Raw genomic sequence first — 26,642 nt, 5'->3', positions numbered from 1 at the left:
GCTCTCTGAGGTTCCTAAGGGGCTGAAAGGACTCTAGTGACCTGGCCTCCCCGCACCGCAGTTCCTCTCCTGTTCCCTCCACTCACTGTGTCCCAGTCAGGCCAGCCCAGCTCTCCCGCCAGCCTCAGCAGAGGATCACACTTTCTTCCCCCACCCCCCAGCTCCTGGCCCAAACACCACCTCTTCTGGGACACCCTCCCCCAACATGTCCCACCCCAAAAACCCACGCACGCACTTCCCACCACCCCCCCCCGAGCCTGTCCTTCCCCCCGTGTAGCAGTGCCTGCTGTAAATCTGCCTGAGTCACTGTCTCCTCCCCCAAGGGGCTGTCAGCCAGAGCAGGGCAAGGACCACACCTGTCCTCCCCCTCTCCGTGTCTCCAATGCCAAGCTTCGTGCTTAACACACAGCAGGCGGGTCATAAATACTCAGGAAACAGAATGAACTCAGCTGCTCCCTTGAAGGCTTGAGAAAGCTGGGATGGGCTCACACCTGCTTGCAGCTTTAATCTAGATTCGGAATCAGAGGCCCCTGGGAGGCCTGGTAGGAGGCAGGGTGCCCATGCTTTAGTGGGCAGCAGAGTCCCCCAGGAGGCTTGTGAAAGTCCAGACTGCTGGGCCCGCCTTCAGGCTCTGGGTCTGTAGGTCTGGGGTGGGCCTGGAAACCCGCCCGACTCACACATTCCCAGGTGCTGCCGCTGCTCACGCTGGAACCCCACCTCGAGATCCCCTGTTCTGGAGGACGAGGGGGAAAGGGAGCAGAGTGCTGCGCTTCCCCAAAGCCTGGATCGGCCCATCAGTGGAAACCCTCCACCTGCCCTTTCTTTTCCTGTTACTGCCTCAAGAAGCTAGAAAAGAAATGAATGAGCTTAAAGACAAGGAGCCACAGGACCACCACAGGCCCTCAGGACTGTCACTTCCCACAGGGCTGTTGAATGTCCTTTTCCGGAGGCCCCAGGGTGGGGGGGCCCATGACCTTCTGCCCCCTCCCAGCCAAGAATAAGCTTTACTTTGGGCTGGAACATTCTCAATTTCCAGCCTGCATGGGCCCTGAAAAGTTCCTTTATGGTGCTTAAAATTTTTCTTCTTTCCTTCTACTCTTAGTAAAAGGAAACACCAGAGGTGTAAGTCAGAGAGACTCAAACCTCGGGACCCAAATCCATGAACTTCTGTGGCTGTGCCCTTCGCCTTGGCCTTCCAAATCATGCCCAGGGGCCAGCACTGGAATCTCGCAGGGGCTCCAGGCCTCGGGCCGGTGAGGGCCCCCCAGCGTCTTGCCAGCGGCTTCAGAAACAGCCTCATGTGCTGGCAACTGAATACACGAGGAAGGACCAGGAAGAGACAGAGACAAACAGCCCCTGTCGTCCGATACCAGCAGCCGGGCCTGGAGAGTCACCTTCCCGTCCATTAGGGCTCTGCAGTCCCCACAGCTGCCAGTCACCCCCAGAACCCCCCAGACCGCACGTCGACCAGGAAGTCCCCTTTGCCAGCAGAGTCCTGCATGGTGAGGAAAAGAGCCAGCCTCAGGGCCTCGGGGCATCTTCCAGGCTGAGGATGTCCTGTTCCCTCGGAAGCTGCTTCCAGACCTGAGGGCTCTTTCTCGGAGCTAGTGAGAAGCGCACACTCGTGTGCTAGCACACACAAGGGCTTGCTGGGCAGCAGACACTCGGACACTCTCCTCCAGTGAGTTTCACCGTGTCCCCAAATGTCTCCAAGCTGCAGGGCACTAACCACAGCTGCTGTTACTTCCTGAGACTTTATCGTCTGCCAGGCTGTGAGCTAAGTGTTCCCCCAATTATTCTTATAAGCTAGGTGCTGTTACTATGTCCATGTCTGAAATGAAGGTACTAAGGCACAGAGAGGTTCCATAACTTGGCCAAAGTCACACAGCCTGTAAGAACTGGAGCCAGGAAGGACTTGAGTCTATCAGCTCAGGAGCCAGACAGGTAAGAGGAGAAAACAAGCTGAAGACTGTTCAGGTACCTTAGACGGTAAGCCTCCACTCCCTGCCTGCTGGGAGATTAAGACCGTCTTAGGCTTCCCGGAGTGTTGCCCCCAGATGGGCACCAGGCTGGGGGATGGGTGGCTCACAGAAGCAGCAGGAGAAGCTCCCCCCGCCCCAAGGATGCCCAGGGCTCTGGAGCACGGGGGGAGGGGGGGCACAGGGGATCCTGAGCGGCCCCTCCTCCTTCTGGTGAGCAAACGGGACTGACTACAAACGGGCCTTTTAAATGCCCACCTGCCAAGCATGGGGTCCTGACAGCAATTTCATTTTCTGACTAAAAACTGCCCAGGGACACCTGGGTGGCCCAGGTCATGATCCCAGGGTCCTGGGATCAAGTCCCACATGGGGCTCTTTGCTCAGCAGGGAGCCTGCTTCTCCCTGTCTCTCCCTCGCTTGCTCTGTCAAATAAATAAAATCTTTCAAAAAAATAAAACTCCCCAAAGTTTTCTGCTTAAAACCTAAAAACAGTGCTTATCTCATCAAGATGCTCCGGAGCCAGGCACCCCGGGTTCAAATCCTGACTCTGCTGCTGAACTAAAGTCACCGAAGTGTCTCTTTGTGCCTCAGTTTCCCCACAGGAGTGGGTCAGGTAATCCATACAGTAGCACTCAGGGCCCCGAGGGACTAGCACACAGTAAGCGTTCATCACTGTGAGCAGAGACGCTCTGGAAGGAGGTTCAGCCTCGGGGAGACCAGAGGGCTCACGAATGACAGCGGTGTAGACAATCCCACTTATTTATATCCGAGCGCTCAGGCTGGGTACAGTATCACGTCGGACTCAGGGAGGGCAGTCTCGCCCTCTCCCGGGGACCAGTGTGGTTTGTTGATGCTGTGGTGCCAGGGGCCCGCTTGGAGGCTAGAAAGAAACACCCGCTGGTGATCCTTACCACAGCCAATGCCACTCCCAGAGGAGAAAACAGGAAGCCTTCACTGGTATTTTATGGGAGGAACGGGCAGTTCAGGGGGCGGAGGGGGAGGGGGTCTCTGATTCCCATGATGACCTCTCTGCAGGCCACAGCACACTCTACCACCAGAATAATCTTCCCCAATCCACTTCATCATGCTAACCCCCTGCTAAATGGCTCCTAGCTGTCTAAAGGGTCAACACGAGATGCCCAAGCTCCTGGGCCTGAGGCTGGAGGTGTCACAGTGAGGACCCGGGCCTCCCATCCAGCCTCTACTCACACCAGTGCCGAGTGAGCACCGAGTGAGCACCAAGCCACGGCAAGCAAGCCCGGCCCTAGGCTTCTGCACATGTCAACTGCACCTCACCCGACTTGCGGACAGGGGAGCCCTGTGTGCGTGAGGCCAGCCTCACGGCCTGGGAGTCAGCTCTGCCCTGACCAGCCGGCCACTGCAGGCCTGCTCCTGAACCACCCTATAACCTGATTCTCACCTGGAGATCACGGCATAAACTGTTAGGACGTCCAATCTAAGAAGGAGAGGTGAAGTACCTGAAAGGTACGGACACACCACATTTACTCGAGGACTTGAGCCGACTCTTAGCTCTCGGGGAGTCTTCCCTCGCTGCCCTCATCTTCCAGGTCGACCAGATCCTGCCCTGCACGTCTCCGGCACACACACGCCTCTTCTCTCCAGCCCAACTCCAAGCCCTTGTGGAAGGCTCCCGTCTCCGACCCCCTGACTCCTTCCCCACCGACACCCAGACTGATCGTGACCACATGAACGACCAGTGTCACTGCACTGTCACCCAGGAAGGTGGACAGGACCCTGGGTGGGGACCCTGGAGCTGTGGTCGAGAAGTTTCCTTTAAAGTGAAATCAAGTATTTAAAGGGTTGTGTTGAAATGTGGCAGGCTGGGTCATGACCTCACAGACATGTCCATGCTCTGAGCCCTGCAACAAGTGACGATGTCAGCTTCTGTGGCAGAGGGGGCTTTGCACATGGGATTCAGGCAAAGATCCTTAAGATGATGGGATTATCGGGCGCCTGGGTGGCTCAGTCGTTAAGCGTCTGCCTTCCGCTCAGGTCATGATCCCGGGGTCCTGGGATCGAGTCCCGCATCGGGCTCCCTGCTCAGCGGGAAGCCTGCTTCTCCCTCTCCCTCTGCCTGCTGCTCTGCCTACTTGTGCTCTCTCTATCTCTCTGTCAAATAAATAAAATCTTTAAAAAAAAAAAAAAGATGATGGGATTATCAAGATGGGCCCAATTCATCCCATATGGGAGGGGTCCATATGGGAGGGAGGCGGGCAGGTCCGGGTCCGCAGGAGGTGTAACAGAAGCAGAGGCTGCGGTGCAGGTGTCAGGCAGGTGGGGGCAGGAGCCACAGCCCTGGGAGGCAGGCCGCCCCCTGGAGGCCAGGAAAGCCAGGGTCACTTCTGCCCTGGAGTCTCCAGAAAGGATGGGCCCTGCTGACGTCCCACCTCGGGCTCCTGACCTCCAGAACTGTCGAATAGTAAATCTACAGTGTTTCAAGCCTCTGGGTTTGTGGTAATTTGTCAGAGCAGCCACAGGAAACGAATACAGGGGCCATTTTTTAAAAGGCAAATCGCGGGGCGCCTGGGTGGCTCAGTCAGTTAAGCGTCTGCCTTCAGCTCAGGGCCCTGGGATGGAGCCCCGCATCGGGCTCCGGAGCCTGCCTCTCCCTCTGCCTGCCGCTCGCCCTGCTTATGCTCTCTCTCTCTCTGACAAATAAATAAATAAATAAAATCTTAAAAAAATAAAAGGCAAATCGCTGGGTTGGGAAGAGGGGCGGGCTGTATTCTAGAATAATTTCCAGATCATTCTTCTAACATAATTAGTTCAGGCACCCCACAAACAGCCCTGGGTGCCAACCACGTGTCAGGTGCTGTGCCTGGGGCTGGACTACCCCAGAGCCAGCTCAAAACACACTCCTGTTCCTGAGGACAGAGTCCCACCAGCTCTCAGGATCAACATGCCCCATGCCTTCCACAGCTCAGTTCAACATCCAAACCACTCCTGAGAGTCTGATACACAGCCTGGGTGCCACTGAGTCCACGGAAGAGCCCCCACTCTCAAAATGCTTTTCATCAGCTTTCACCCTCTTCATCTTTCAAAACACTTGCATTTCACGTTTACTATTCCAGTGAAATCGTATTAGTCACAAGTTGCGACCATTTACAGTCCCGTCTGTGTGCCTGTCACTTTACACGACTCCCCTGCCCTCCCACAACAGGTGCTGTCCCCGTTCACTGGGGGGAGAGAGCTCAGCAAGGAGGAGAAATCTCCCAAAAGTCCCAAAGACATCAGGTGCTGGCCCTTCCACCCTGGCCTGACCGCAGGCTCCGGCCCTTTCCTTGCTGCCCAGGAGGCTGAGAGAAAAGCAGCTAAGAAATCTGCCCCCACATCAGTAAATCAACATTTTATTTTTTTTGTTATGTTATGTTAATCACCATACATTACATCATTAGTTTTTTTAAATTTTTTTATTGTTATGTTAATCCCCATACATTACATCATTAGTTTTAGATGTAGTGTTCCATGATTCATTGTTTGTGCATAACACCCAGTGCTCCATGCAGAACGTGCCCTCCTCAATACCCATCACCAGGCTAACCCATCCTCCCACCCCCCTCCCCTCTAGAACCCTCAGTTTGTTTTTCAGAGTCCACAGTCTCTCATGGTTCGTCTCCCCCTCCGATTTCCCCCCCTTCATTCTTCCCTTCCTGCTATCTTCTTCTTTTTTTTTTTTTTAACATATAATGTATTATTTGCTTCAGAGGTACAGATCTGTGATTCAACAGTCTTGCACACTTCACAGAGCTCACCATAGCACATACCCTCCCCAATGTCTATCACGCAGCCACCCCATCCCTCCCACCCCCCACCACTCCAGCAACCCTCAGTTTGTTTCCTGAGATTGAGAATTCCTCATATCAGTGAGGTCATATGATACATGTCTTTCTCTGATTGACTTATTTCGCTCAGCATAACACTCTCCAGTTCTATCCACGTCATTGCAAATGGCAAGATTTCATTCTTTTTGATGGCTGCATAATATTCCATTGTGTATATATACCACATCTTCTTTATCCATCCATCTGTCGATGGACATCTTGGCTCTTTCCACAGTTTGGCTATTGTGGACGTTGCTGCTATAAACATCGGGGTGCACGTACCCCTTCGGATCCCTACATTTGTATCTTTGGGGTAAATACCCAGTAGTGCAATTGCTGGATCGTATGGTAGCCCTATTTTCAACTTTTTGAAGAACCTCCATACTGCTTTCCAGAGTGGATGCACCAGCTTGCATTCCCACCAACAGTGTAGGAGGGTTCCCCTTTCTCCGCATCCCCGCCAACATCTGTCGTTTCCTGACTTGTTAATTTTAGCCATTCTGACTGGTGTGAGGTGGTATCTCATTGAGGTTTTGAATTGGAGTAAATCAACATTTTAAATCAACAGGCTCCTGGAGACACGGCAAGGTTCATGCCCTGAAAAGTGTGTCCACCTGGTTGCAGAAATCATGAGTCATAGAAATTCTGGAGCTGGCAGGGTTCTCAAAGGCCATCTGGTCAGACTGCCCCTTCTGGAAAGCTCCCAAGTTACCTGCACCAAGCATCAGCTTCCCAGCACCAGCAAGCCTAGACCCTCAGGGCCAGGCTTGGTTCTTGTCTCAGACACAAACGGCAGAAAGAGGCAGAAGCCCCACACTGAAGGCCACCTCGGGATGTGCGTAAGCCAGAAGGGGATACTGGGTATGTGGTCCTCAGATCGCCACACCAACGCCCAGCACCAGTCTTTATTAGCTGCCCCTCCGAATACCACACGCAGCCCAGGCAGGGATACTGGCACAGGTGCATGCAAACCCCGGTCCTTTTTAAAGTAGGGACCTTGCCCAGACAAGGGTCTTGACGGACAACCATACTCAGGGACAGAAATGCGAAGAGGATCAGCAGGGACACTGTCACCCCTGCCCCATGCCCTAGTGCTTCTGCCAGAATGGACCTCCCTCTATGCGCGCGCGCGCGCACACACACACACACACACACACACACACACACACACAGGTTTTCCTACTTCCATGTGCCTCCTGCCCCTGGAATACCACTTCCTATGCCCAAATCCTACCCACCCTGATGGAATGGTACACCCTGCAGAGTGACCACCCTCATCTTCCTCCAAACTCCCGCATCTCTTGATGGCCTGAGGTCGCCTCCAGATGGCCTGTGTGACTCTGTATAGCTGTCCCGTCCCCCTTACTGTGCAGTGAGCTCCTGGAGAGGGGGCCTCTCTTACCCCGTTCTCTCTTCCCCACGGGGGCCACCTCCAGAACTGAACCCAGGGTACTCACTAACTGACGGAGCCCTGACATCTAGAACCCAGAATCCAGGGTCCTGTCCAAGACCACCCTGAGACCCACCCCACACACACAGCTACCGCCGCAGCAGAGCGGCATCCCCTGTGCTAAGAGGCTCTGGACCTCACCTGAAGGGTTGTGTGTGTGTGAATAGTCCCCACGACCTCGCATCCAGTCCCGCCGATGGCAGGACGTCATCACCAGACCTAGTCCCCTGACGGGAGCAGTGTGGGGATGGCGGACGGGAGAAGATGGACAGGGGAGGGTGGATGGTGAGCCCCCCCCAAGGGACAGCCGCCACGTGTGACCTCGGGCACACCTGTTCTCCTCCTCAGGCCTGCGCTTCCTCATCTCCTCCTGTACAGAATGGGGTAACTGCCCACGATGGTCTCCAGCTCCCAGAGACTAGGACCCATTCATCCCTGGAGCACAGGAGGCAGACCTGGGAGCACGGCCAGGGCTGTTCTGAACACGGGGAGCTCACAGGGTCTGGAAAGAATGATGCTCTAAAGAACCGAGCATTGCCCCTTCCAGGCACTGTAGAGACCAAGTGCGGAGAGACAGACCCTGCTTCCCCCCGGGGCGGGGGGGTAGCCTTGGTCTCAGGACACAGGCCTCTGGGAAACCCACCTCCCTGCCCCTCTGCCACACTTACACACATGCTCGTGCACACATGCATGCACTTGCACTCACACCACTCACCACACTCACACCCCCATACACTCAGTACTCGCACTCACACACACCCACATGTGCACACTCGTGCACTCGCACTCTCACACCACACTCACATACTCATGCCCACTCACGTGCTTGTACTCACACACATGCACACCCACCAGCGCACACACTTAAGCATTCACGCTCTCACACACTCATGCTTGCACACTCACCTGCTCTCGCACTCACATACCCATGCACTCCTGTGTACTCACACTCACACCCTCGTAATCACACAACTCATGTACTCGCACTCACCCATGCAAACATGCACACACTTGTTCACTTGCACTCAAAGTGGCACACTCATGGACTCACAAACGCACTTGCACTCACATGCACTCACACATATTCACACACACACATTCACTCACCCACCAGGAAGAGCTAGCTCCTCAGTGGCGGGCAGGGCCAGGACCTGGCAGTCAGGAGGACACAACAGGACACTCCCCTGGCTTTCTCTTCAAGCGCCCCCAGCCCACCCAGTCCCTCCCATCCAGTGGGGGGTGGGGGGGAAGGGGCTCACTCATTCTACAGCTGCCTCCTTGCTCCCCCCAGAGGCAATGTGCTGTGTTACCCCCCCCACCCCCGAGCCCACATCTCAGAGTCCTCAGATCCCGCCTACCCCTCCCATCCCAGCTCCTCCCCCCTCCTCCACTAGGACTCTCACCACCCAGCTGTGCCTTCACTCTCTCATTCCAGGAAAACCGTCCCTCTCACATCCACAAACCCTCTCTCAGCCTTCCTGTGCCAAATATAAAAATCCCCCCGCTGACTGGTCCTCCCTGTTCCCTGGGATGCCCTAGGTCCGCGCATCCCTGCTCTCAGCCCAGGCAGGCCCTCTCAACCGCTGAGGCAGTTCTAGAACCAACCCAGTTCCACACACACACCACAGCACCCCTCAAAGTCCCACACCACCAATGAACGGGCACGGGGAACGTGTCTGTAACAGGACTGTTCTACACCTCGACTGTAGTAATGGTTAGGTGACCATATGCATTTGTTTTTGTTTTTTTTTAGATTTACTTATTTGAGAGAGAGAGCACGTACGTGCACACAAAGGGGGGGTTGCAGAGGGAGAGAGAGAATCTCACGCAGACTCACGCTGAGCACAGAGCCTGATGCGGGGCTCAATCCCAGGACCCCGAGATCATGACCTGAGCTGAAATCCAGAGCCCGCTGCCCAACCGAGCCACCCAGGCGCCCCGAGACCTTACGCATTTCTCAAACTGCACAACCACCTACTAGACAGGGTGACTCTACCACACGCAAATTACATCTTAATAAGAAGAGGAGGTGAGTCCCAGAGGTACCTCAACCCCTTCATGTCTAGAACTAACATCACCGTCTTCCCCCAAACCAGCTCCTCCCCAAAACTAGAAACCTCAGCCCCTAGTATCCAACCAGCCACTGAATCTAGACCCTCTACCTGCACAGATTTCTATTCTCTTGAATCTATGCCTCACATTCCACCTCCCCGTGTCTGCCCCCTGCCCCGCCATCCACCACCTGAGACACAGGCCACCCTCACTTCTCACAAACTGCCTCACTGGCTCCCTGCCTGGCCACACTGACCTGCCTTCCATCTGCTCAGCACACACCAGCCCACCGTGGCACCCTCCCCATGGCAACGCCCACTGGCCACCAGACCTTTGCCCCCACTGGGCCTCAGCCTCCCCGCACTTCTCTCCCAGGGAAAAGCACCCATCTTTCAGGCCCCAGCAAGCACTCGTCTCCCACCCTTTCTCCAGCAGAAGCAGCTTGTGCTCCATGCTGGGTCCCCACAGCAGAGGGCCGGTACCCGCTGTGGGTCCTGCATAGTCTGGCCCGGACTGTGCACATTATCAGGGCAGGGAGCTCACGCTCGCTCTGTCTCTCTCTGTCTCTCTGTCTCTCTCTGGGGGCCCTCTGGGCTGCAGCTGGACTCATGAGCTGGCCTGAACGAAATTCAGCTCAAAATTGCCAGGAGTCCAGAGCCAAGCCCTCCTGGCTCCTGACCCCAGTGCTGAGAGAAAATGTGTGGAAGCACTGCTCTGCCTCACCCAAACTCACCCAAACCATTAACGGCAGAGCACATGGTGGTCCCTAGACTGCTAACATCCCCCAGGAGTGAGCGCCTAGAAACTTCCACAGCAATTTAGCATCGCCGTGCCATGTTTACTGTGCTTTGCAAACACACTGCTCTGCAACAAACTGGGAAAAAATAAAACCCAGTCCTTTGCCACAAGGAGTCTGTGAAGCACTGACCCCTGACCCCGCCCCCCCACCCCCAATTCCTGCCTCTTCCTGCTGAAATCCTGCTCATCCTCAGAGCCCCCCCCAATGCTCCTCCTCCAAGAAGCCTTCACAGTTTGCACCCAGAGCCCCTAGTCCAAACCACACTGAGGGCCCTGAGGTGGAATCTGCACCCCCCCCTTACTACAAGTTCCCTGAGTTCAGGGACCCAAGTGCTGTTCATTTCAATATTCCCAATGCCATGCCTGATGCAGTCAATCCATCCGTAGTTGTTCAATGAGGAGTAAAAAACCAGATCCGCCTACGATTCCAGAGTGGGCTTTTCCTCAGGGGCAGGATGTGGAGGGGCACTGACCCTCAGGGTACACAAGGATTTTCCAGGTTTGGACCAAATGTAGCCCCTCTGCCCCAGGCCAGATGGGATAGGAGGATATTAAAACACACACACACACACACACACACACACACACACACACACACACACACAAGTCTAGGGCTCTTGGGACAAGAGCACAGTCACTATTCTACAATACCCTGACTTGTCAATCTGAGCAAAAAACACTTGGCTCTCTCGTGAATCTTTTCTACATCCACCCACTGAAAATAAATCACTCCCAAGTATGAAGAATAAAAAGACATTTTCAGGGTCATTTCCAACTTTAAATATTCTGTGGGCCCCTGACCTCAAAGCAAGAGGTCAAGGGCTCAGGAGCCTGGAACCCCACAAGGAACAACATGCTTACGGACAGACCAGTGGGTACCCACTCAGCTTTGCAAAGTGCGGGCAGAAGCCCCCTCTCACGTCCTGCACCCAGGGTCCTGGCCCTGTCTCAGGGTCTGCAGACTTCCCCCATAACAGGCACCACTCTTGAAGACACGGGCCCTTGAGCTCCCTACACCACTCTCTCCCTTCCACTGGCTCCAAGTTCCTGGCCGTTATTCGGCAGGAATGCACGAACTATTTCCAGATGCCACTGTCAGATCAAGACAACGTTCTATCTAAATATTCCTGTCTAATTTTGCACACAGCTCTTGTTTCAACTGACAAAGATAATGACTCAGTGTCCGTGGCTCCTGGCGGAAAATTATCCTGCCAAGTTTGGACTTCTCTAAACTTCTTTTTGAGAAAGGAGAAGTGACCTCTCTGTCCAGATCCTTTTCTAATGGCAACAAAGGGCACCCAGAAGACCACCTAACCGACCAAGGAATGTTACGGGAAAATCCTGATACATACCCACAGGATCAATGAACAAGACAGGGGAATTCATGGGAGGGAGAGGCTTGGGATATTCTTCCCTGCTCTATGCAATAATCACTGTTTTTCAGCTGTTCTGCATCCCCATCAATTCGGTACTTAGAACTTTGGGACATAAATTCCAGGTTATATTAAAGGCAAAAAAACCTACACTCAGAAGTAAAGCATCTTTCTCTGCATCTTTGACACTGATGCTTCCACCGACCATAGAGGCACTTTACAAATGATACGTGTGCCCGTGTTGCACGCTCTCATGGAGGGGCACACAGCAAGTGCAGACATCCCCACACATAGGCTTGAAATGCAGCCACTTACTCTGCGCACTCAGGGCCGGCCCCTTTCCACATCACAAGACACAAGAAGATGACTAAAGCATCACCTTGTGGATAATGGAGTTGGCCTTTCTGCCAGGGTTTGGAAGCTTGAACTTGTTTGGTCACTATTTAAAAACTGTCCCACAGTTATTTCACATGCATATCCCCAACCCTCTTGCAAAGTCTCAAAGACAGAAACCACCAGCCTTCTCCTTCTTTTGCATTCTGGACCCAGCCAATCACTGCCCTGCATCCAGCAGGCAAAGTAAATGCCCATGGGTTTACCTCCTATCGCTCTCCTATCCCTCCAGGTGTGGAGGTGGGGTCCCTTTGGAATCCCATCTATACAGCTTCTATCCCTGGTTTAGGATGGGGGCACAGCACTACCCTTTGCCTAAACCTCTCAACTACTCATGGGCAGGTCCCAGAACGCCTTTCTGGCAGCACAAAAAGACTCTTCTTAGAGTCTTAGCTCAATGGTTCTCAACCAAGGCGATTTTGCCACTTAGGAGACACTCGGCAACGTCTGGAGAAATTTTTGGTTGTCACACTAGTGTGTGTGTTGGGGTGGGGGCTGCTTCCAGCATCTAGTAGACAGAGGCCACAGATGCTGCTCTCCATCCTACAACGCACTGGTCACCCTCCCACAGCAAAGAACTGTCCAGCCCAAACGTCAAGAGTCTGAAAACTGGAAAGCCCTGTCTCAGGAGACACACAGGGAAGTGCTCACACCATCTGGGTCACTTTTCCTTTGAGGTGCCCAAGGTCAGGCCAAAAATTCTAATAACCCTGCACTGCCTGCCTTATTTGCAAGGCTGAACAAAATACCCTGAGCCATTGCCAGAGTCTTAACGATGCTGCTCCTGTGAACCTAGAGCACCCCCTCGTCTCAGGAGAGAGGACCTCCTGCCAAGATGACCTGTCCATCCACAGGAGGACAACTGGCAGGCTGGTATCATGCATGCTCGGATCCTCTGGCAACCACTTAGGCTTGGCAGGCCCGGCTCTTGCGTCTTCCGTCACGCACACCGAAGGCCCCAGTGAGCACGACATGTGTTCCAATGGGCTGTGCCCGGCCAGTGGAAAGCCTCTAGCCCTTCAGGAGGCTGGCACCTCTCAGCCACGTGGAGAGCCCCAGCACCCAGACCTGCCCTGGCAGCATTCCCCGTCCCCGAGGCCCACGGGCAGACTGCGTGTGGTAGGGGGCTGGGACTAGGGACAGGCAGCAGCTCAGGCAATTTAGCCCAAACCTCTCCCTGGGCCCCCAGGGCCTGGAGAAGCAGGAGGACGGACCCAGGAAAAGCTAACGTATGAAAGGAGCAAAAAGGGCCCCCTTTCCCAAGTACACCCCAAACCCCCACCTAAGAAACCCGACAGCGGGGCCGGGCCACGGGAGTCCGAGTTGTGACCGGAGCCTGCAGCCAGCGGCACGCAGAGCCCCTGCACACAGCGTGGAGGGTCTGGGAGCGAAGACCCTGAGACAGCCGGGAGGGGGAGGAGGCCGGGCGGGCGCCCCGGGGAGGCAGGCGCAGCGGGCGGAGGTGGGCCCGGGGCTGGCGGAACTGCCACGGGGAAGCCGCCACCCAGGAGCGCGACGCGGGAGGGGCGCGCGCGGGTGGAAGGCGAGCCCGGCTGTGCCCCCGGAGCGCGCGGCGGCTGACGCGCCGCAGCCTTACCCTGCGGCAGGAAGCGGAGCTCCGCGGTCACCTTCGCGCCGCCTGCGCGCGCTCGCCAGCCGCAGCGCCGGCGCCCCACGCGCCCCGGATCTGTTTACCTACTCACCCGTGCCCGGGCTCCCGGCGTCCGCGGCCCCGCCCCGCCCCGTGGGAGCTCCCATTGGCCGCACCGCCGGGCCGGCCACACGCTGGGCGGTGCGGAGCAGAGCGCTCGGCCTGTGCGCTCGCGCCGCTGCCAATGGGGACCGAGGGCGGAGCGAGGGGAGCCAATGGGAGGCCGTCCAGCGCTCGCGGGGTGGGGCGGAGGAAGCCCCTCCCGCCCTTCCCTCCGCGCTGCCCTTTGCCCTAGTTGGGAAACGCGGGCGGAGGGAGGGGACGCGGGGACGGGGACAGGGACGGGGCCAGGGCGGGGGGGTAGTGTGTGCCCCGGGACGAACCCTCTGTTAGCTCTCCGCTTCGGCTGGGGCTCACGGGGCCTCTCTTGCCTCCCGCCCTGCCCTCTAGATATTAGTATATCCTGAAATGTGTGTGTGCATACATGCGAACGTGTATGCCTACCCCCCAGTAACCCAAGACGCCAGTGCCTGGGGCATTCGGGTGAGAAGCATGATGCTCCAATAATCCCCCTGAGATTTCCAAAATTCTTCCTAATGACACAGAGACGGCACTTAGTTTTTTTCCACCAGCATGCAAAACCAATGAGCTACCTCTCACCCTTTGCCCCATCCCCATCTATCTGCTTCCATTTTCAGCAAAATTCATGGAAGCATTACCTGTATTCATTTTCTCTACTTCCTTCTCTCCCATTCTGCCTGAACCCATCTGGTCAGCCCTACCCCCGCCGACCCCCAGACCGGTGCACCTGGGACCTCCATGCTGCCGGACCAAGCAGTCAGTTCTCAGGGCTCATCTAAAGGGTCCCTGGTAGGTGACACAGTTGGCCACGCCCTTCTTTCTTCTCGGTGGTTGCCCTGGGGTGTAATTAACATCCTGGTCCAAGTTAATAGGAGCTTAATTTCAATAATACACAGTAACTTTGCTCCTATATAGCTCCATTCTCCCTCCCCGCCCCGTGTTGGTATTGTCATAAAATTACATTTTTATACATTGTCTGCCCACCCCACAGATTTATCATTATTGCTTTATGCGGTTGTTTTTAAATCAGGCAAAGAAATAAGAGTTACAAACAAAAAATATACTTATGCTTATACTTATATATTTATATATTTACCTATATAGTTTCCTTTACAGGGTTCCTTATTCCTTCATGCGGATTTGAGTTACTGTCCCTTTATTTCAGCCTAAAGGACACCATTTATTTTTTTACAGGGCAGATGTGCCCTAGTGATGAATGCCCTCCGGGCTTGTTCCTCTGACAAGGTCTTAATTTGTCCTTCATTTTTGAAGGATAGTTTTGCTGGATATAAAATGTTTAGTTGACAGGGTTTCTTTTCTTCAGTGCTTTAAACAGGTCATGCCACAGTCTTACGGCCTCCGTGGTTTCTGATGAGAAATCAGATGTTAAACTTATTGAGGATCTTTGTACATGATGAGTGGCTTCTTCCTTGCTGTTTTCAAGGTTCTTTGTCTTTGTCTTTTGACAGTGTAATTACCATGTGTCTAGGTGTTTATCCTATTTCTGAGCTTATTCTATTTGGAGTTTGATATAGTTCTTGGACATATAGATTAATGTTTTTCATTAAAATTGGGAAGTTTTCTGCCATTATTTCTTCAAATATTCTTTTTTTTAAGATTTATTTATTTATGATCGAGAGAGAGAAAGAAAGAGAGAGAGAGAGAAGGGGGCAACGGAGGGAGAGGGAGAGAAGCGGACTCCCCACTGAGCCGATGTGAGGTTCCATCTCAGGACCCTGAGATCATGACCAGAGCCATAATCAAGAGTCAGATGCTTAATCGACTGACCCACCCAAGTGCCCCTCAAATACTCTTTAGATCCCTCTTTCCTCTCTCTCTTCTCCTTGTGGGACTCCTGTTACATGTATGTTGGTATGTTGGATGATATCCCACGGATTTCTGGGGCTGGGTTAATTTTTCTTCAATCTTTTTCCTTTGTTTTCTTCAAAGTAGATCATCTGAATTGATCTTTCTTCAAGTCAAGATGCTTTCTCCTGCCTGCTCAAACCTGCTGTGGAGCCCTGGGGGTGAATTTTTCATTTTAGTTCCTGTTTTTCTCAACTCTAGAACTATCTGGTTATTTTTTATAATTTCTATCTTTTTACTGATATTCTCTATTGGAGGAGATATCATTCTCAAAATTTTATTTCATTATTTAGACATGGTTTCATTTAGCTCTTTAAATATATTTAAAATAGCTGATTTAAAGTCTGGCTAGCAGGAGCACCTGGGTGGCTCAGTCAGTTGAGCATCCAATTTTTGGTTTCAGCTCAAGTCATGATCCCAGGATCCTGGGATCGAGCCCCGAGTTGGGCTCCCTGCTCAGTGGGGAGTCTGCTTCTCCCTCTCCCTTTGCCCCTCATCCCCCACTTGTGTGCTCTCTCTTTTACTCTCTCTCTCTCAAATAAATAAAATCTTTTAAAAATAAATAAATAAATAATTTTTTTTTTAAAGCAAGTCTGACTAGTAAGCACAATGTCTAGGACATTCTCTATGCTTACTGGTTGCTTTTTTTTCTCTATACCTGGGCCATACTTTCTTGTTTCTTTGCCTGTCTCATAATTTTTTATTAAGCACTAAACATTTTAAATAATGTAATGTGGCATCTCGAGAAACCAGATTCTCATCGACCCCCAGGGTTTGGTTCCTGCTGCTGCTTATTGTAGCTGTTGTTCTTTGTGTAGTGACTTTTGGAAACTAATTCTGTAAAGTCTGATTTTGTTGTACATGGCCACTAAGGTCTCTATTCAGTTACCTCAGTGGCCAGCTAATAATAAGACAGAGATTTCCTTGAATGCAAGGAAGCAGCAAATCAGCCAGGCTGTGTGCATGATGGGGCATGCCCTCAACATTGACCTTGGCCATTGACAACACTACCTTCACCTAACTTCCTGCTTGTGTGGAGCCTTGAGATTAGTCAGAAGTGATGTCTTCAGGCCTCCTCAGGCCTTTCCTGAGCACACGCACAGCCCTGACTTAGCGGGGTCCTCCCTAAAACTGAATTTTACACAGAAGTGCACAGATGGGCCTAGGAGAGGGTTCAGGAGTCTGACTAAAGTTTGGTCAAGCAAAGAATCTTCGCCAATCCCTGGGACATTTGGGGTATAAATTAAACAACATGTGGCTAAGAATAAAAACAACTTAAAACTGTGTGATGGTCAAAACCACCAATGCAGAAGCCGCTGTTTCACAGCAGGAACAGGCATGAAGAATAGAGTCATGGCCTGCACCCCTGCTCTCCACAGGCTTCCCTGTGTGCTCGCCCCCCACGCCCAGGGCTCTCAGAGGGTGTGGCATTACGTGAACACACATGTTTAATAACTATTTCATTTGCTGAATATAAGAAAGTAGGAATTAAAACAAATTCCATTACTGCTGTGAGTCCATGAATTTCTCATAACACCTTCACAAACCACAGTGTGGGAAATGCTGGTTTAAGGTGACCACAAGGGTCTTCCTCCCCCTGAAACTTTTCCCTGTTTTGAAAAACTTTTGAACATTTGAATTAATGTATTCCAATCTTCTATTAGGTAATATCTTCACATGACTTTCTAAAAACTATTTTTAAAAGGTTTTCAGTGAAGTGTTCCTTGCTCCCACTCTCTCCTGCCCAATTCCCAACCCCAATGCCCCCACACACCCCCACACACAAATGTGACCACTACAATTACATTTCTTGTCTCTTTTCAATGTTTCTTTTTAAAGATTTATTTATTTATTTGAGAGAGAGAGCAGCAGGAGTGGATGGGGAGGGCCAGAGGGAGAGGGAGAAACAGACTCCCCGCTAAGGGCAGAGCCTGAGGCAGGGCTCGATCTCACGACCGTGAGATCATGATCTGAGCCAAAATCAAGAGTCAGAGGCTTAGCCAACTGAGCCACCCAGGCACCCCTCAATGTTTCTTTATATATATGAGCAAAGACACACACGCACTCATATTCTCTGCATTCATATTATATACACTCTGTTGTTTTTTCATTGAACAATATAGCCTGAAACTTTCCAAATTTGTACACAGAGAAGCATCCTCACTCTTTTTTCAGTATTATGTTATGTGGACGAGCCAAAATTTCTTTAACTAGTCTCCCACTGATGAATGTGCGGAGTGTCTCTACTCTTTCGCTATTTCAAACAGTACTGCAGTTAATAACCCTGTTTTCGAAATGTGGTTAGCCTGGACCTCCATGAGGCTGGGTTGGCGGGCAGAGAGCGTTGTGCCAGGACAGAGCCCACAAGTGCCCTTGCTGTGCCCAGAGGCCTGACATGCATGATTCACTGACTCCAAGACTAATCACACAACCCCCCAAACACCCAGTGGTGAAAACAGATCATTTCCGGAGCACCGGAGATGCACCATCACACACCACAATCTGAGGAGGTCACCAGACTTGGGAAAATCCAATCCAGTCCTGCTAAGAGAGTGACTTCAAGGAATCCCCAAGCCTGTTCAACGAAGGGAAGACTAATGACTGTATTTAGCCAACTGCACAATTGGAAGTAATTAAGCACATTACAGAAGAGGCTCAGCTCCCTGTGACTGGAGACAGCCCGGCCCAACCCATGAATCACGTCTGCCCATGCTTGCAGCACGCGTCCCACTTCTCAATAGGGTATTATTTCTCTTTTTCAGATTAATTTCTTGTCAACACACCATCACATATGGACATTAGCCAAGTAAGCCTAATTGTTGGTTTGACTTTTTTTCTATTTTTACACTACAGTAAAATGCACAGATCTTAAGACTATAGGTCACCAGTTTGTACAAATGAATATATGATGTAACCAACACCCTGATTAAAATGCAGAACAATTTCTCTCCCTCCAAAATGTTCCTCCATGCCCTCTTCCCAATCACTCCCCACCTCACCCCAGGCAACTGTTCTAAGTTGATTTTGTTAAGGAGAAATAGCTAATTATATGACAGGAATTGGGAAGTAGCACCCTCTGAATCAAAAAAGGGTGTGTAATTCATTCTCCTGTCCTTAAATTCTCGAGTTAGTGTGGGAAGCCATCCTGGTTGCTGAGTATGTATTTGACTTTGTTCTCTCTCAGCCACTGGATACTTTCTTAAAACTTTTTTTGGGGGGGGGGCACCTAGGTGGCTCAGTCGGTGAAGCATCTGCCTTTGGCTCAGGTCATGATCGAGCCCCACCTTGGGCTCCCTACTCAGTCCCTTCCCCTACCCCGCTCATGCTATCCATCTCTCTCTCTCAAATAAATAAATTAAATATTTTTTAAAAATTGTTTTTAATTATTTAGAGTAGTTTCTAGCTTTGGGCCCCAAGTTCATAGACTAGAGAAGCAGCAACATGCTGGAAACTGGAAGCCATGAGCGGAGCCTAACCGTGTGTGGGCAACTCGAACCCCGTCCCTCTGAGACATACAGAACCAGGGTTGAGACAGGAGGGCTGTGAAGGGGGAGTTCAGGAAGGAGAAGAGCCATGTGCCCAAGGCAGGGAGGAGGCCTACAAGGAAAAGAACTCCAGCCTGGAGGTGAGGGCAGCCCAAAGGCACATGCAAGACTCCACTTTGCCAATGACCAAGGAGGTTGAAGGCCAGTGTGAACTTTCAATCAAGAGCAGAGCGAGCCTGGCTCCTTTGGGGGAAACAAGCAATCCCTGATGTAGAGGTGGGAACCTTCTAGTCTGGGGAGGGCAGAATGTCCCACTGGTGGCTGAACTTGGGGTTTTAGTTTCTTTTTCCGTGCCAGTGCAAGAGATGATGTCACACAGTCACCTTGGTCATCGCAAAGCATTTCACACAGTTGCTCCCACCCCAAGAACCCCAGGGGTGTGTGCGGTGGGGAAAGGGTGTGCAGGAAGACAGTGGTAGGAGCGAGGGCAGATAACGGTGGGTGTTTCAGCTGACAGAAAAGCTCCCTGCCTCCTGGTGCTATGGACCCCAGGGAAGGGTAAAAGTCAGGAGTTCTGCATCCATAGGGATACCCCGAGGTACCTCTTACCCAGAGTCCCTGGGGCAGTGGGTGCCTGGGTGGGGAGTGGGGAGCTATGAATTTAACGGAAGGGCAGAGCTCTGAGATAACTGCTCTGGGCCACAGGGAGGGGTACTGCTCGCCACGTTCAGAGTGACAGCAGGGCAACTGTCCTTCCTGAGGAGTCACAGGGACCTGGGGACTCGTTTGACGGCCAGACTAGAGACCAGTGCTCCCCGCTTGCATCTGAAGGTCAGACTGACTTCGGCCCCTACTATGGGCTGCGTAAGCTTCAGGATTTGAAAGACTAAACTTGCTGCTAATCAGGCAAATGGGGAATTAAGCCAGTTCTCTTTTTTTTAAGAATTGATTTATTTGAGAGAGAGAGATAATGAGAAAGAGCATGAGGTGGGGTGAGAGGGAGAAGCAGGCTCCCCACTGAGCAGGGAGCCCGATGCGGGACTTGATCCTAGAACCCTGGAATCATGACCTGAGCCGAAGGCAGATACTTAACCGACTGAGCCACCCAGGCATCCCTAAGCCAGTTCTTCATGGGGGAAAATACAAGGCAGGATCGCCCTGCACCCTGACTTTGTGGGGTAATTTAGGTCTCACCTGACCCCAAGATAGCAGCAACTTCTAGAACTTGTGCTCCAACTAACTTGGGCTCCCACACCCCTTGGCTTTCTGCCTCTGGGGCTTTGCTCTTACTGCTCCCCAGCCTCCCATGCCCTCCATTTCACGCCTGTGAGCCTTACGCTCCTACTCGCTCTCTAAGCCTAATTCCAATGTTACTGATGCCTCTCTGGTCCCCTCACCCAGATGCAATCAGTCTCCTTTAATTTTCATAGGACTTTGTTTTAGCATGTGCATGCCTCTTTCTCACATTACATCTAATGGTGTATTGTAGTTAGGAGCCAACTCATCTTTTTTATATCTAATACATTGTAAGCTGCATGACTTGATATTTCCCATAGTGCCTTGTTCCTAGAAAGTACCCCTATATTAAAAAAAAAAAAAAAAAAAAAAAAAAACAGTGGGGCACCTGGATGGGCCAGTCAGTTGAGCATCTGACTCAATTTTGGCTCAGTTCATGATCTCAAGGTCCTGAGACGGAGCCCAGAGTTGGGCTCCATGCTCTGCACAGAGTCTGCTTCTCTCTCTCTGCCCCTCCCCTTGCTTGTGCGCACCCATGCAAGCTCTCTCTCGAATAAATAAATACATAAAATCCTAAAACAATTGCTACCAAGATGCGGTAGCCATTGGGAATGTCTTTCCGACACCTCTTGTCCTCCTCCTGTGTAGTCACCACCAGCGCCAGAGGCCTTGGCCTCACCCAATTCCAGGCATGGTCCCCTGTGGTCTAATAAGCCGATCTCAACCCACTTGCCACAGGGACAGGTTTTTTGGGGGCTGAGCCGATCAGCATATGGATGGCATGCCCATAGCAGTTGGCCCTGGGTGGCCCAATCAGAATGAATTTCAGGACTTGTGCTCAGTAGCTACAGGAAGCAATAGCCCCACGCTCTCCAGGCTCGTTGTCAAGAAATTCCAACTAAGTTGTTCAGTTCCAATGGAGCTGCTGTTCACAAGCATCTGGCACCAGGAAGAAAGCCAGCCTAAAGGGAATCTAGCCCACAAAGTAGGACAGGGCAGAGAGAATCAGACAGATGGCGTTGAGCCCTGGCTAAACCATATTGGAAGCTTGCCCTAACAGTTACCTTTTAAGCCATGTGAACCAATAAATTCTCTTCATGGTTTCTCCTACTTGCCACCCAAAGCATCATCCTAACCATTGTACTGGGAATGCAGCACCATGGTGAGTATTGTGGGTTCACACACGTGCACACACACAGGCCACCTTACTAGGGAGGGGAAACCCCCCCCACACCTCCTTTGGTAACAATTACTAAGACATGAAACTGATGTCTTTTAATAACTTTCTGTTTTAAAAATGATTTTGGAGCACCTGGGTGGCTCAGTCAGTTGGGCAGATGTCTGACTCTTGGTTTCTGCTCGGGTCATGATCTCACAGTTGTGAGATCAAGCCACATAACAGGCTCTACGCTCAGTGCTTAAGACTTTCTCACTCTCCCTCTGCCCCTCTCCCAGCCTGTGCGCACTCTCTTTCTCTCATAAATAAATAAATAAATAAATAAATAAATAAATAAATAACATCTTTTTAAAAATGATTATGCAATTTTAACCCGAATTCTTAAGAATATCTCAGACTCTAGCAACTGGTAACAAATTGTAAAATATTTTTCCTTTAAAAAAATTAATATATTGTTTGTGACACTTTTTAGTACTTAAATTAATAAAATCAGCTTTAGTTTTAAAGTTTATTTTTTTTTTAGTAATGTCTACACCCAGTGTTAGGCTTGAAACCATGACCCCAAGATCAAGAGTCATATGCTCTTCCTACTGAGCCAGCCAGGCACCCTAAAGTCAACTTTTACCTTAATGTGAAGTTTGTATTTTCAACATTTTCCTTAAAAGGTGAAATGGGGTTCTAATACTTGAGAGGAGATACTGACCTTTTCTTGACTAATCCCATGCTTTGACACTATTTACAACTTTAAGATTTTCCAACCTGCTTGTTCACTTGCTTTCTTGGCGAGCATCCCTGAGCGTCTTCTCTAGGGGCCCAGCTCCTTGTGAGCTGGGACCATGTCTTATGTCTCTTTCATAACCCCCTGCCATCAGGAGCCCCAGAGCTTCCCAGGCGCTGGTGGACAACCCGAGGAAATTTCTACAGCAGCTGCTTGGCCCCGGCCCCCCAACCTGGGACCTGGCCCACGAGTCCTACCAGCCCAAGGACACTGAGCCTGGCACTGGTCAGGCCCTTGGTCTATTTATGACTTTTTATCTCAGGGTTTGTGCCTCAGCACTTTGTACTCAGGAAACCTCCCCCTCTCCACACCAGTCAACACACATGCTTATCTGGAACAGAGGAAAACAGTGGGTCCGATAAACTCTCTTCCTCCATGGCTGCCTGGATGGCCCCAACATCTCCAGGCTTTTAGTTGGGGTCCTAAATCCTTTGACTGAAATGAAGGATGTTTCTGACATTCAGACAAGATAGCTTTATGACCCTGATGAGCTTACTCCTGGATCTGTTTCTTACGTGCTTCTCTTCACTGGGGAACATCTATCGCCCTGGGGGGTGGGGGGGAGACCTCTTCCTCACTCACAGCATCCATACCCCTGAGCTCTGAGCATCAACCCCCCAAGTGCCTGTGGGAGCCACTCAGGGAAGAGCTGAGTCCATGAGGGCCCAAGAGCCCCAGGGGCCTGAGGAGCTGGCCCGTTTCTACCCCAGCAGCAGCGCTCTCTCATCCCAGACACGGAGTGAGAACAAGGGGCTAGGAGCCAGAGAACAGAGCAGAGCTCTCCCATGACACCAGGTCCCTTAGCTACATTACAGACCTCTCGGGCCTCAGTGTTCTGAGGTGCCAAATACCTGACTACCTACTTAATCCTTAATTTTACTTTATGATACTATGATTTTTTTTTTTTTTAGCAATGGCTAGGTTTATTTTGTAACTCAGATGTCAGCTGAAGCCTCCCTAAATAAAATAGGTTCACATGTCCCCTCCACTTCCTATGGAACTCCAAATCCTCCCCAAAAGTTTGGCCAGGGCAGAAGGCAGGAGGAGGCTCCCATCCACACGGTCACCTCCGGCGCCGAGCTCTGGCAGCTGCCAAGTCCCGTCAGTCTGTGGGCCATCCTGCCATCTGTGTGCTCTCCCAGTCCAGAACTGGGCCAAGCCTTTAGGGGAATGGAGGAATCTATCCAAGAATTGCATGGTCACCGTTGGCTCTTTGGCCATCCCATCCTTAGGACTTCTACCAGCTGACTCCCCTCATGGGGTGGTCCAGTTTTTCCCTGTCCTCCCCTGCCTACCTCTCTTCCTTAACTCCGTTACAGATGGCTTCTGGAACACCAAATCCTCACTCTCTTCTGTGCAGTCCTGTGTTCCTCTACCACTCCTCCTGCCACACTCTGCCATCAGACTCATCAGGGTATAGCCCTCCTGCTCAGCAAGATCTATCTTCCTGAGGTAGCAGGCAGCCATGGCTGTTGATGTTTTTCTCTCACTCGAAATGGCAAGACAATTTCTGCTAAAGTCTTGACACAGTGACAATTCCATTCCTTAGAAAGCAGAGAAAATGAAGAGGAGCACCATTTCAGAACAAATTCCACACAACTGGGGGCGCCTGGGTGGATCGGTCGTTGAGCGTCATCCTTCGGCTCTGGTCATGGTCCCGGGGTCCTGGGATCAAGCCCCCATCGGGCTCCCTGCTCAGCAGGGAGCCTGCTTCTCCCTCTGCCTCTGCCCCTGCTTGTGTTCCCTCTCTTGCTGTGTCTCTCCATGTCAAATAAATAAATAAATAAATCTTAAAAACAACAACAACAACAACAAATTCCACACAACCAGGGGCGTCTGTGTGTAAGGTGAAGTGAGAGAAAGCTTGTGGTCATCCAGGAGTCTGGGACAGCTGGGGAGGGCTTACTGGACAGTGAAGTGTGTGCCAAGACTTAGGACAGAGAATCCCACGATATTTGGAGAAAAGGTAGGTGCGATTGAGCCCCTGATCCAAGAAGAAAGGAAAGACAGCTCAAGCAGGACTAAACGAAGTTATAAATTGCAGATGGTGCCAAAGGGGGAAAAGAGGAGAGCAGGTACACCATCAAACACAACAGTAGGTAGGTGAATGGGTCAGCAGGGTGTTCCTTTGCACACCCGTTGGCAAAAGCGCTGGCATCTTCATCATGGGACTTCTGAGGTTGCCCTGGGAGACGTGGCCATCCCACAGGGCAGGTTTTCATGGGCCAGGCCTGGGTAGCACAGGCTCTTCCGCTCAGGCACCATTGGCTGAACTCAATCACACGGCCACCCAACCACGGAGATCTGGGGGATGTAGTCCAGGTGTGTGCTCAGACCCTGGAGAAGAACTTGGATTTTGTCCAGCGGTTGGCAGTCTCTGCCGCACGCTCCTTCCACTTTCCTTATTAGGGAGAAAGAGAAACCAGGGTGGAAAATGGAAGAACCATACTGGCAAGAAGAACTGAAGCTCCGAGGACAGAAGGAAGCAGCAGGACAGCACGGGATGAAGGTACCAAGGGGCCTTGCAACAAGCTGAGCTCCTCGTGGACGAACTCGAATGCCAGAAGTGCTGCTGGAGAACCGAAGAGACAGAGTCACCCTGATTTTCAAAAAGGCTAGGAAACTGGAATCGAAGAAGCATCCATCTCAAACATTCTGAAGGAAAGCATTGGCCACAGAGAGCCAGCATGTGGTCCAAGCTAACTTCCTGTCCTCTCTTGAAAGAATTCACCTTAACGATGTTCACATCCTTAGACTTACTAATACTCCTTCAGGAATCAATGCAAATTATAAACAAAGCTATTTTGGACCAACACATGTTACCATCGCTTTATAATAGCAAAAAAGTTAGCAAAAGTACAGCAGTAGGGGGATGGTTGTGCAAATTATTAGTCATTAATATAATGAACTATGATATAGCCCTTAAGACTGTTTTGGAAGAATGTTTATAAGAGAAAGTACTTATGAAATACTGGGGCTTTTTTGTTTTTTTTAGTTCTTTAGATTTTTATTTATTTGACAGAGAGAGACACAGCGAGAGAGGGAACACAAGCAGGGGGAGTGGGAGAGGGAAAAGCAGGCTTCCCGCTGAGCAGGGAGCCCGATGCGGGGCTCGATCCCAGGACCCTGGGACCATGATCTGAGCGGAAGGCAGACGCTTAACGACTGAGCCACCCAGGTGCCCCTTATGAAATACTGTTAATGAAAAAAATCGGGATGCAAATATCAGAGAACGTATACACTCAGTGATGTGAAAGGTATCACCGCAGAAGGAAGATGAAGGCAATGTGCTGAACCATGAATGCTAGTTGTCTCCGATGGCAGGATTATTGGTCATTGTTAATATCCTCAACGTGCTTTCCTGCATTTTGCCACAGCGGGTATGAATGACTTTTACAAATAGAAAAAAAAATTTTTTTTCTTTAAAAAACAATCACCAGGCTGGCAGAGCAGGGCAACTGCATGTACACGGAACGTGTGGATTTCACAAGGCATCTGACAAAGTCCAACACTATGAAAGTGCAACTTGATCTCTATATGCACAGGTGGTTGATAAGCACTGAATGAGCATCCCCAATCTAGACTTGGGTCTCCAGTGGCAGGAGCAGCCCCTATTCTGCTCAGATTCTTTGCCTATGTGTCAGGAAGACCTCTAGATGCACACTGTCCCATGTGGTATCCGTTAGCCATATGTGACGACTAACATTTAATCAGAGTTAAATACAATTTATAATCCAGTTGCTCGGTTGCACTAGCCTTATTTCAGGGGTTCACTGGCCACCTAGGTATGTACCATAGTGTGCAGCTTAGCTGTACGCATTCCATCACCATAGAACACTCTACCAGAAAATGCTGATCTAGGGGTAATGCCTGTCAATTTCACAGACGACACCAGTCTTCTCCTTCACCACCAGCCTGGGCTGGTGCAACGACACGGGTCTAGTCAGATGAACTTAAACAGATGTAAACATACGATCCTCAGTGGAGGCTCCAAAATACATCTGCAGACGTACGGCAGAATTGTGGGGGAATTAATTTTGGTTGCAGACCAGCCCTATATGGATCTGTGGGGTAACACAGCTCCCCCAAACAATGCACTCTTGAGTTGAATTAATGAAGTAGAGGTGTCGGAACAAGGGTCAGATCACACTGAGAATGCCAGTGTTCTTCCGTCAGTCGTGTTTTCAGAACTAGAATTGGCTCTAATGATTAAAGAGAAAAAAGAAATTTGCGTCACTAGGCACTGCTATTGGTTATAAGCAGACCACAGCTGCTCAGGAGAGGAAAGCCTGTTAAGAGCCCAGCAGCTAGATTTTAGCGGCTTTGTGCCTTGTATACCAAATGATGAGTCACAGGGGTAAAAAAAAAGGGTGAGCCTGGTGAGAAACCAGGGCTTGGCAGGGGGCAGGGCAGAGCTGCAGCCCTGTAATCAAGTGAGGCTGAAGGTTCTAGAGCAATACTACTGGAGCTATGAAAAACAG

General features: G+C 51.2%; 1 protein-coding gene across 1 annotated transcript in view; it reads right to left on the bottom strand.

Annotated features, from left to right (window-relative positions):
• Positions 1-13,636, bottom strand: part of COQ8A (coenzyme Q8A) — a 40,224-nt gene extending 26,588 nt beyond the window's left edge. The window contains exon 1 of the mRNA XM_078077859.1: positions 13,485-13,636. The gene's annotated coding sequence lies outside the window, so the exon portion shown is untranslated. The remainder of the gene's footprint in view (positions 1-13,484) is intronic.
• Positions 13,637-26,642: the final 13,006 nt, after the last annotated feature.

The sequence above is a fragment of the Halichoerus grypus genome, chromosome 7 (genome assembly GCF_964656455.1).
Source record: "Halichoerus grypus chromosome 7, mHalGry1.hap1.1, whole genome shotgun sequence".
NCBI lineage: Eukaryota > Metazoa > Chordata > Mammalia > Carnivora > Phocidae > Halichoerus > Halichoerus grypus.
This window is presented reverse-complemented; position numbering and strand designations above follow the sequence as displayed.